This window comes from Pipra filicauda, unplaced genomic scaffold (genome assembly GCF_003945595.2).
Source record: "Pipra filicauda isolate LSUMZ 115617 unplaced genomic scaffold, ASM394559v2 scaffold126_size2276778_pilon, whole genome shotgun sequence".
Taxonomy (NCBI): Eukaryota; Metazoa; Chordata; class Aves; order Passeriformes; family Pipridae; genus Pipra; species Pipra filicauda.
The window spans coordinates 1,941,747-1,949,420 of NW_024103729.1; the positions used below are offsets into that span (position 1 = coordinate 1,941,747).

General features: G+C 35.9%; 1 long non-coding RNA gene across 1 annotated transcript; it reads left to right on the plus strand.

Moving 5' to 3' along the window:
- Positions 1-5,283: 5,283 nt before the first annotated feature.
- Positions 5,284-6,893, plus strand: LOC120324930. The gene is made up of 2 exons (XR_005566639.1): positions 5,284-5,708; positions 6,664-6,893. It is a non-coding gene; the product is annotated as an uncharacterized LOC120324930 (long non-coding RNA).
- The last annotated feature ends 781 nt before the right edge of the window (positions 6,894-7,674 follow it).

The following is a 7,674-nucleotide window of genomic DNA, read 5'->3' on the forward strand; positions in this document are numbered from 1 at the left end:
GAAAGCAATTGCAGGAGTCTCTGTCCTTGCTGGAGCATTCTGTTCTGCCCTTGAAGACATATTAGAAAATACTAAATTTCATTATTCCTTTACCACCAAATTTTATGATGCCAATTGTGAGCTAATATGCTAATATGTCATTGCCTTCTGTTATCACAGAAGATGACAAAACTCCTTAATCTTATCAGTAATCAATGCATGCAGCAGGGAAAAGTCTTTTGCAGTCATCTAATCTTACTGATAAAAGAAGTGGTATCATGCTGACATGATAGTCTCATCATAGTACTGGCATGTCTCTAGGTTGTTAAAAAATGGGAAAAGGAAAATATAATTAAACAACAACAACAAAGACAAAGGAACACCTGTAAATTAGAAAAGTCCTGGAAAAGAAAACAGTTTTTAAAGGTTGGCTAGTACACAACTAAAGACGAGCAAGAAAGACTCATTAAAAACTTTTCCTCTAAAAGTGATACCTACAAAACCAAAAAGCTTTGGAAGACAAATTTTAATTTAAATTTTTCTTTTCTTTATCTGATGTGTCTGTTAAGATATCTATCACATGAAAGTGTTCATTTTTTTTGTTCGGTTTTCCTTCTGCATCTACATTTTCCCACTGATGTAAATTTAGTCTATACAATGCAGCAGTTTGTGCAGATGACTCTGAAATACAATAGGTTGCCCCTTAATTTACTTAAATGCTACTGAGAAATTGTCCCACGATGGGAACTAGTATTTTCAGTTTTCCCAGTCCAACTTTCTTCCCCCAGTCAAGTCACTAATTCCCTTAGTGATCTTGAACAAATCATTTGACTTAATTGTACCCATATCAAGCCAGCTGGATAACTGGAGTAAAAAGCAGCCCTTCACTGAAAACCAAACGCTGTGTCGGAACTGTGCCTTCTCCAGAAACCAGACACGAGTGAGAGTAACACATTTCCCCTTGGGACCACTGTGAGGGAGTCAAGCATTCCAAATGTGTTTCAAAATCTACAAGATGGGTTCAAGTTTGGTCTTGAAAGATATTCTTGCTAATCCAGTAATTAACATGCTGGTTTTGCATAGAATAAAGAATCTTAAATATTTAGAGGCATATTATTACAGTGTTTTTAAAAGAGTCACTATTTCTTAAAACATATTAATTTACTTGTTCACTTCAAACAGACTGGATCTCAACCGTTATGTTTTTTAAACTCTGGTGGCTTACTTAATGAATGCTTGTGACTCACAAGGCCTATTATTAGTCCTTCTGAGCATACATTAGCTAAAAAAAAAATTATAGCAAGCCAGCTTTTATGTACTGTTTAGCAGAAAGTTCACAGTATTATATAAACCATTGAAATGTAGTTCCCCTTTAACTGTTAAAATGTATTGTAATCTACTTGTTTTGGGTATGTTCTGTTTTACTTCCTAATCCAAATAGTGTGTGTTACATACATACACCTTAGTGATGGTGACATCAAACTGAAGTTATAAAAATATTTAATATTTAATGGTGTATAGGAACAGCTCTTAACCAATCTATTTATCTGAGGTTATTTATTAAGTCTTTGTGAGTATTTCTGTCCCTCCCTGAGAGCTAGAGTTGTTAAAAAGCTCACCACCTTCCTCCTCTCCTTAACCACAAATGATACTGCAAATGCTCAGCATTTTTTCCATTAAGCCCTACGTCCATCTGTTCCTGATAAATTCATTTGTAGGGAGTATCCCTATAGTAAGTGCAATTGTGGAATGTCCACAGAGAGTCACAAGGCTTACAAATTGAGATAATGTCCACTTTTTATGCTAGGCAGTCAATCTGTTTATTTATATGATTTTGAAAGAGGAAGTTGAAAAAAGAAGAACTTTTGAAAATGGAAAATGACAGTCAGCATTTTCTTTCTAGTCTGAATGTGTGGGAATTCCACCATTACTCTATTTTTGGTCTGACTTTTTTACAGCATTTTTGGTAAGATTATACTACCTCCCTACAGCAAACTATCAATTCCTTTTAAACAAAATTATAAACTCTCAGCAGTTGATTTTGGTTGATTTTTAACTATCTGTGGTTTCAAAAGAGCAGTAGATACACTTTGTAGTCTATAACATAGGTTTATAAATAAATATAATAGGAATAATATAAAAGAATCAGAGCTACATTGGATCCATATGCCCATTTCTTTTGATTCTACAGGCTCCTGCATGTTTCATTCCCAGTAAATGCTAGCAGATTTTCCCCAAAGGGCCACCAATAAAGGTTTTAAATTAGTTTTAAAATGTATTTTCCAATTTCTCTCACACTTAAACAAGCAGATACAACAGGCCTCCCTTTTCATTGCCTCCTAATCATAATACAATCAAAAATGTTTATTCTGCCTCCTACTGCCAGATGCAGTCCTTTAAAAGGAAACTATACTTAAACCAGAACATTTAGCTGATCTCTGTATACTTTAAGGGCAACAGTGGTTATTACAAGATGATGGTAAAATACAGGTTTTTTAATACATAGTGGCTGGGGAAGGTTTTTTTTCAGATTCATACTGCAGACAAAACCAACAAAAATCCACACTTGAGTGCTCACATAATAAGCAAAACTGCTGTATCTTCTCCACATGCTGGGAGAGATACTTCCCATACACAAATGGAAGTGTTTTGAGTAGAAAAAGCAGGATATAGTTCACTGAAAAACTGAAAGAAAACCCTGTCAAAATGTGGTCTGTTATAATCACAGATACCTATAATCACAGAGCCTATGAGAAAATAAAATCTTAAACTACAAACAAATCATATTAAAACATAGACTGAAATGTTCTATAGTCTTTTTTATTGCAGTTCTCTGTTGCTGTAATTGTAATGGGCACTTTGCGCTCTAATACCATCAATCTTCATTTTTTATTTATCTGCTAAATTGTTTGCTATCAGAAGAAAGACAAGATAATTTACAATAAAAGCCCATCTGCATAGATGGGCAAACGTAATTGCACATTCTAATGCTCAGACCAAAGACATATTGATTGTAACTGAGAGATCTATTTGTTAACAAATCTGGGGCCACAGGAATGGATTTTTGAAAATATAGTTCCATAACATGAATAAAACAAAGTACTTACAGCCATCCTAAGGAGCAAATCTGGTTGTGATTTCTGGCAGAAATCACAGTGCAGTTTCTTTGTGTCAAAGGTGATTTGTGAAGCTGGTGAAGGAACTGTACTTCCCTTGTGCTATGGAGACTGTTCTCAGCATTTCAACACAAACTAAGATAGCTGGGCACTGCACTGCACACACCTAGAGTTTTAAGGCTGATGTACAGATACTATCCTTGCACTTCACGTCAAGCTGGGTTTCTGAAATTTGGACACAACAAAGGTTATTAACAAGGTTATTAAAGGTTAGTAATGAATACTTGAAAGGAATGACTGCCCTGTATAACTACAGCAGAAAAATAAGAGTTAAATTGCATTTAAAACACTCAAGTGACTGCAAAGAAAATGGTCATTTGTGTAAACTGTAGGCAGTGAATTCATACTCTTAACACAATGTATGCTGTAGAGCTGATTTCTCAAATCTATTATATAATGCCCCAAACAGTGTTCAAATAAATACCACACCAGGAAATACTAAACATCTGCCTTAAGTTTGACCACGAAATACAATTTGGTCTGTTCCCTCCTCTTTAGTAATTGTCAAGTGGTTGAGATGATCTCAATGAGAGCAGATTTTTTGCTAGATTCTAAGTCATTGTGTCAATACCCACTGTGAAGTCAAGGTAGGGCAGCTACCATATGTCTTCTAAATATGCATTCTGTATTTTAAAATATTCTTAGAAGGAGAATTAATTTCAAAACTTTGTATTAAATTAGGTCACTTCACTTAATCATTAATAATTCATATTACCAAGATACAAACCTAGTTCATCTTATCTACATCCACTGCTGTATGTATACATACATACATACCCTGAAGTAAACTGGAAGACAATAAGCCACAAATTAGAAACTCTGTATTTAGGTGGGAGAGGAATTGTTTATGCAGCATACAAAACTGCCAGCAATTATTGCTAAACAATGTTCTTGATCACAGACCTAAGAAATTCTGGATTTGGGGGAAGCCAGTGGGGATTCAGGTTTCATGTCTTTCTGCTATAGAAAGGGCGCCAATAGCAAAACCACATTTGCAATCTCAGCTGTTAACTTTGGAACAGTTCGTATCTCTGTGCAAAAATAATTTTAATTTTATGCATTGCATTTTTTTTACAAAGCTTTGAGTATTCTACTTCTCTCGTCACTGTCCTTCCATTCCAATTACGTTTGGGGCAGACTTCTTAACCTGTGATTAATGTGCAGGTGGGAAAGTAACGCTGAAGAGTTCATGATGAGCCAAAGATTGTATTTATTGTACTGGCTTTTACTTTGCTTGTGGCTTATGCAGAGATTGTACATGCATGTATTATCTGAATGGCACAGCAAGCTGTACTACCCTGTCCCTTCTCCTGCAGCCTTCTGGGGAGAGGGGAACAGCCTGGAGAAGCACTGACCTTTCTGGAGCAGCAGCTCTGGAGCAGAGGGTGGGGAGGGCAGAGGCACAGCAGGCAGGAACGCTGGAATGAACAGGGTTTGCTGGCAGCAGGGAAAGGGCTCAGAACCAGCCCTAGAAATAAGGGTGTTTCTCCAACAGGGAGCTGTGTAAACTATGTATGCATTAGGAGGCTGCTGAAAGCTGCCCAACTGGAAGGCAAAACTGAGGAATTCACCCCGTAAGGCACACTGGCCAGGAGGTTACTTGCAAACTTTTTAATCCAACTCCACTGATAAGCCTCAGCTTTCTCTGTAAAGAACTCTTGCTTGTGTTTGTTGTTTTGTGTGCTAATATCATCTCACTTCAGAGATGGGAAGCTTTTGGGTTCTTTCAGCAGGTTCACTTTAAAAAAAAACTGAGTTGGTCTGCTTTAAAGCCTTTGGTAACTACGGGGTCTGTCAGTTAAAAGTGATAAATATACGATATATGAAAATTATATTTATGAATATGTAAATAGAACAATCAGCTAAAGATGCTAATGACATGCATTATGATCTATATTCCCAACAAGAGTAAATTTAATTTCTGAAATCAATTTAACCATAATACTTCTACTGCAGATTTTTCTTTTCTATTTTAGTACATTCTCTGTTGAATTGTTCTTCAACAGCAGTTTAGCAGCAGAAAAAACACAGCAAGGTTCATTTAAAAACTAAATCTAGGAGATAAATTTCCAGCATTGGATGTCTTGAACAGTCACATATGATCTCCATTATTAATCATACAGACATTTCTCCTGGTTTTAATGCTAGAATTGTAAACTCTGAAACAAAATAGAGTATCTTCTTTTCTAACTTGGTTTCTGTAATACCAACAGAGATAAAATCCCATTGTGACATACATACTCTTCTGTTTCCTAGACATAAGATTTCCACTTCTTTTGGGTCAAATCATACATTATTAATCAATTTCTAGAGAAAATTATCTGATTAAGATTCCTATTAATTAAAAAATTCCTTCTTTCATATTACTCACTTTTCTAAGTTTGTGTGCAGTTTGAGTCAAGTAGTGCTGGGTTCAGTACACTTCTTGTTTTGTTTTTCAGCTACTTATTTCAGAATAAATCAATTTGGCATCTGGAAATCTGAAGTGTTTTGTCACTAGAGCTTATGCCTGTTGCTCAAATCAGAACAGAGGGACCATGTTTTTTCAAAAGGGTATGTCCTCCCATATGGTTAAAAATATTTTTTTCTTTAAGACTTTTCCCTGCTCTAAAAAGGGTTAACATTAATCAAAAAGTAAATAAAAATGCTGCTTTCTGAACTCGAAGTAGCAGAATAGCCACAAAAATCCTTAGGGTATCACTCAGAATTACAGATAAGCATCTGTGACCACAGAGACTCTTGTAAAAAAGAAAGTATTTTTTAATTGAGTTCTTCAGAGCACATATACTGTGCTCTCAAGCTGTTTAAGTGCCTCCTTGTGTCTCCCTCCCCATTGCTTTGCTTCTTCAGTGAAATGAAAGCCCTTTAAGTTGACAAAACCATTTGTTTTCACTAGAAACAGAAAACTATACAAATGACCGTGCAGTAGTCTTTAAATTGTATGTTGAGCAACTGAGAAATGGGTAGGTAAACCATCCCTCTGGGGATGGATACACAGACGTTCATTGCAGTCAGCTCTGGGTGCACCATTAAGTTGGATGTTGCAGTTCTTGCCTGGTAGTTGGAGGCTTCATAAATGTTTTCACTTACTATTACAAAATAAATTAGTTTCTTCTAAACAGTCCAAATATTTTCATATCATCTAAGTGACCCAGAGATATGTGTCAAGGTCTGAAACATTATTTCTTCATTCTCTTATCAGCTATATAAAAGAAAAAACAAATTAATAGAGGGTTGCTCACTTGATTTACTATAAGTTAGAAAGTATTTCCAAGGGAAAAAAAAAGATTCAGACAGCATATCCTCTCTTGCTATTGGAAGAAAAAAAAGAAAAAAGTCATTGTTCATTTAAAATAATAGCTTTTACAGAATGGGTCTATTTTTTTCCTTACCGGAAGATTGCAGGAACAAAACACAATTAATGCATTTACTGCCACTCCTGATTACGGTGAAGATTTAAGGTCCTGCATATCCTGTCTTAACTTGATTTTAAATGTCTATTTTTCAGATAATGTCAAGATCATGGTCATTTCAGAACAACAGTTTACAGTCTGGAGCGGTGACTGTTCCATGGATCTCAGAATAACAGATTATCCCTGTGTTCATCCAGACACAAACTGGAAGATGTTTGCTAATACAGCTCACTAATTACAATTTCCTCCCCCTCAAAATTAGTTATTTCCATTATTGTTTCAATTTATAATTTTTCAAATAAAAACTTTCCCTCTATTTAGTAGATACCTGTAGCTGATCAATGCCTTAATTAATTAGCCTTACATAACTATGATTGGGACAACAGGCTGAAGGGGTGCCCAGGATTTATGCTTTATTACTCCACAGCAGACAACTTGATCACACATGTCTGGTCCCAGGCCTATTAGCATAATAAAACTAAAAACCTTGTGGTATAGTATCCATGGCCAACCTTTGACTTCAGACCTTACCATCTTCTTCTTCTTCTCACTGGAAAAAGATAAGCAAAATATCTAAGAACTTGTGCTCCACGTCTGCTTAGAGACTGCTCTGAAATCACTCGTATCAACACCAAGGACATGATGTAACTGCAGTAACTCACCAGTTTTGAGGGAGGCCAAGTGTCAGAACTGATGCGTTCACTTCAAATGAGCTCAGTTTCTTAAATTTGGTAAATCTCAAATAAAAAAAAAAAAAACCAGAATATGTGGAATCCTGAAAATCAGGGTCATATTTTATTCAATAGCAAAAGCAGTTAAATATTTTCTGTGCAGTAAGAGATCAACATTCACAACACCAGCAACTTTCATGTACTTGGAGAAAAAAGTAAAATTTGGTTAGGGATCACCTGAGGTCACCCCTGCCTGGAACTGGGTGTGTTTTCTGGTACATATCAAAATTTGAAAGTGAATTGGTCCACACATTGACTAGAGTAGATTCTGCCAGCACTGCCATTCTGCAGAGCCTTGTTCCCTGCTGTTAGTTTTATAGACCAAAAGGAGCTGTTTAAGGTGAGGAAACTGCTGGCAGCAAAATAAACCAGCTT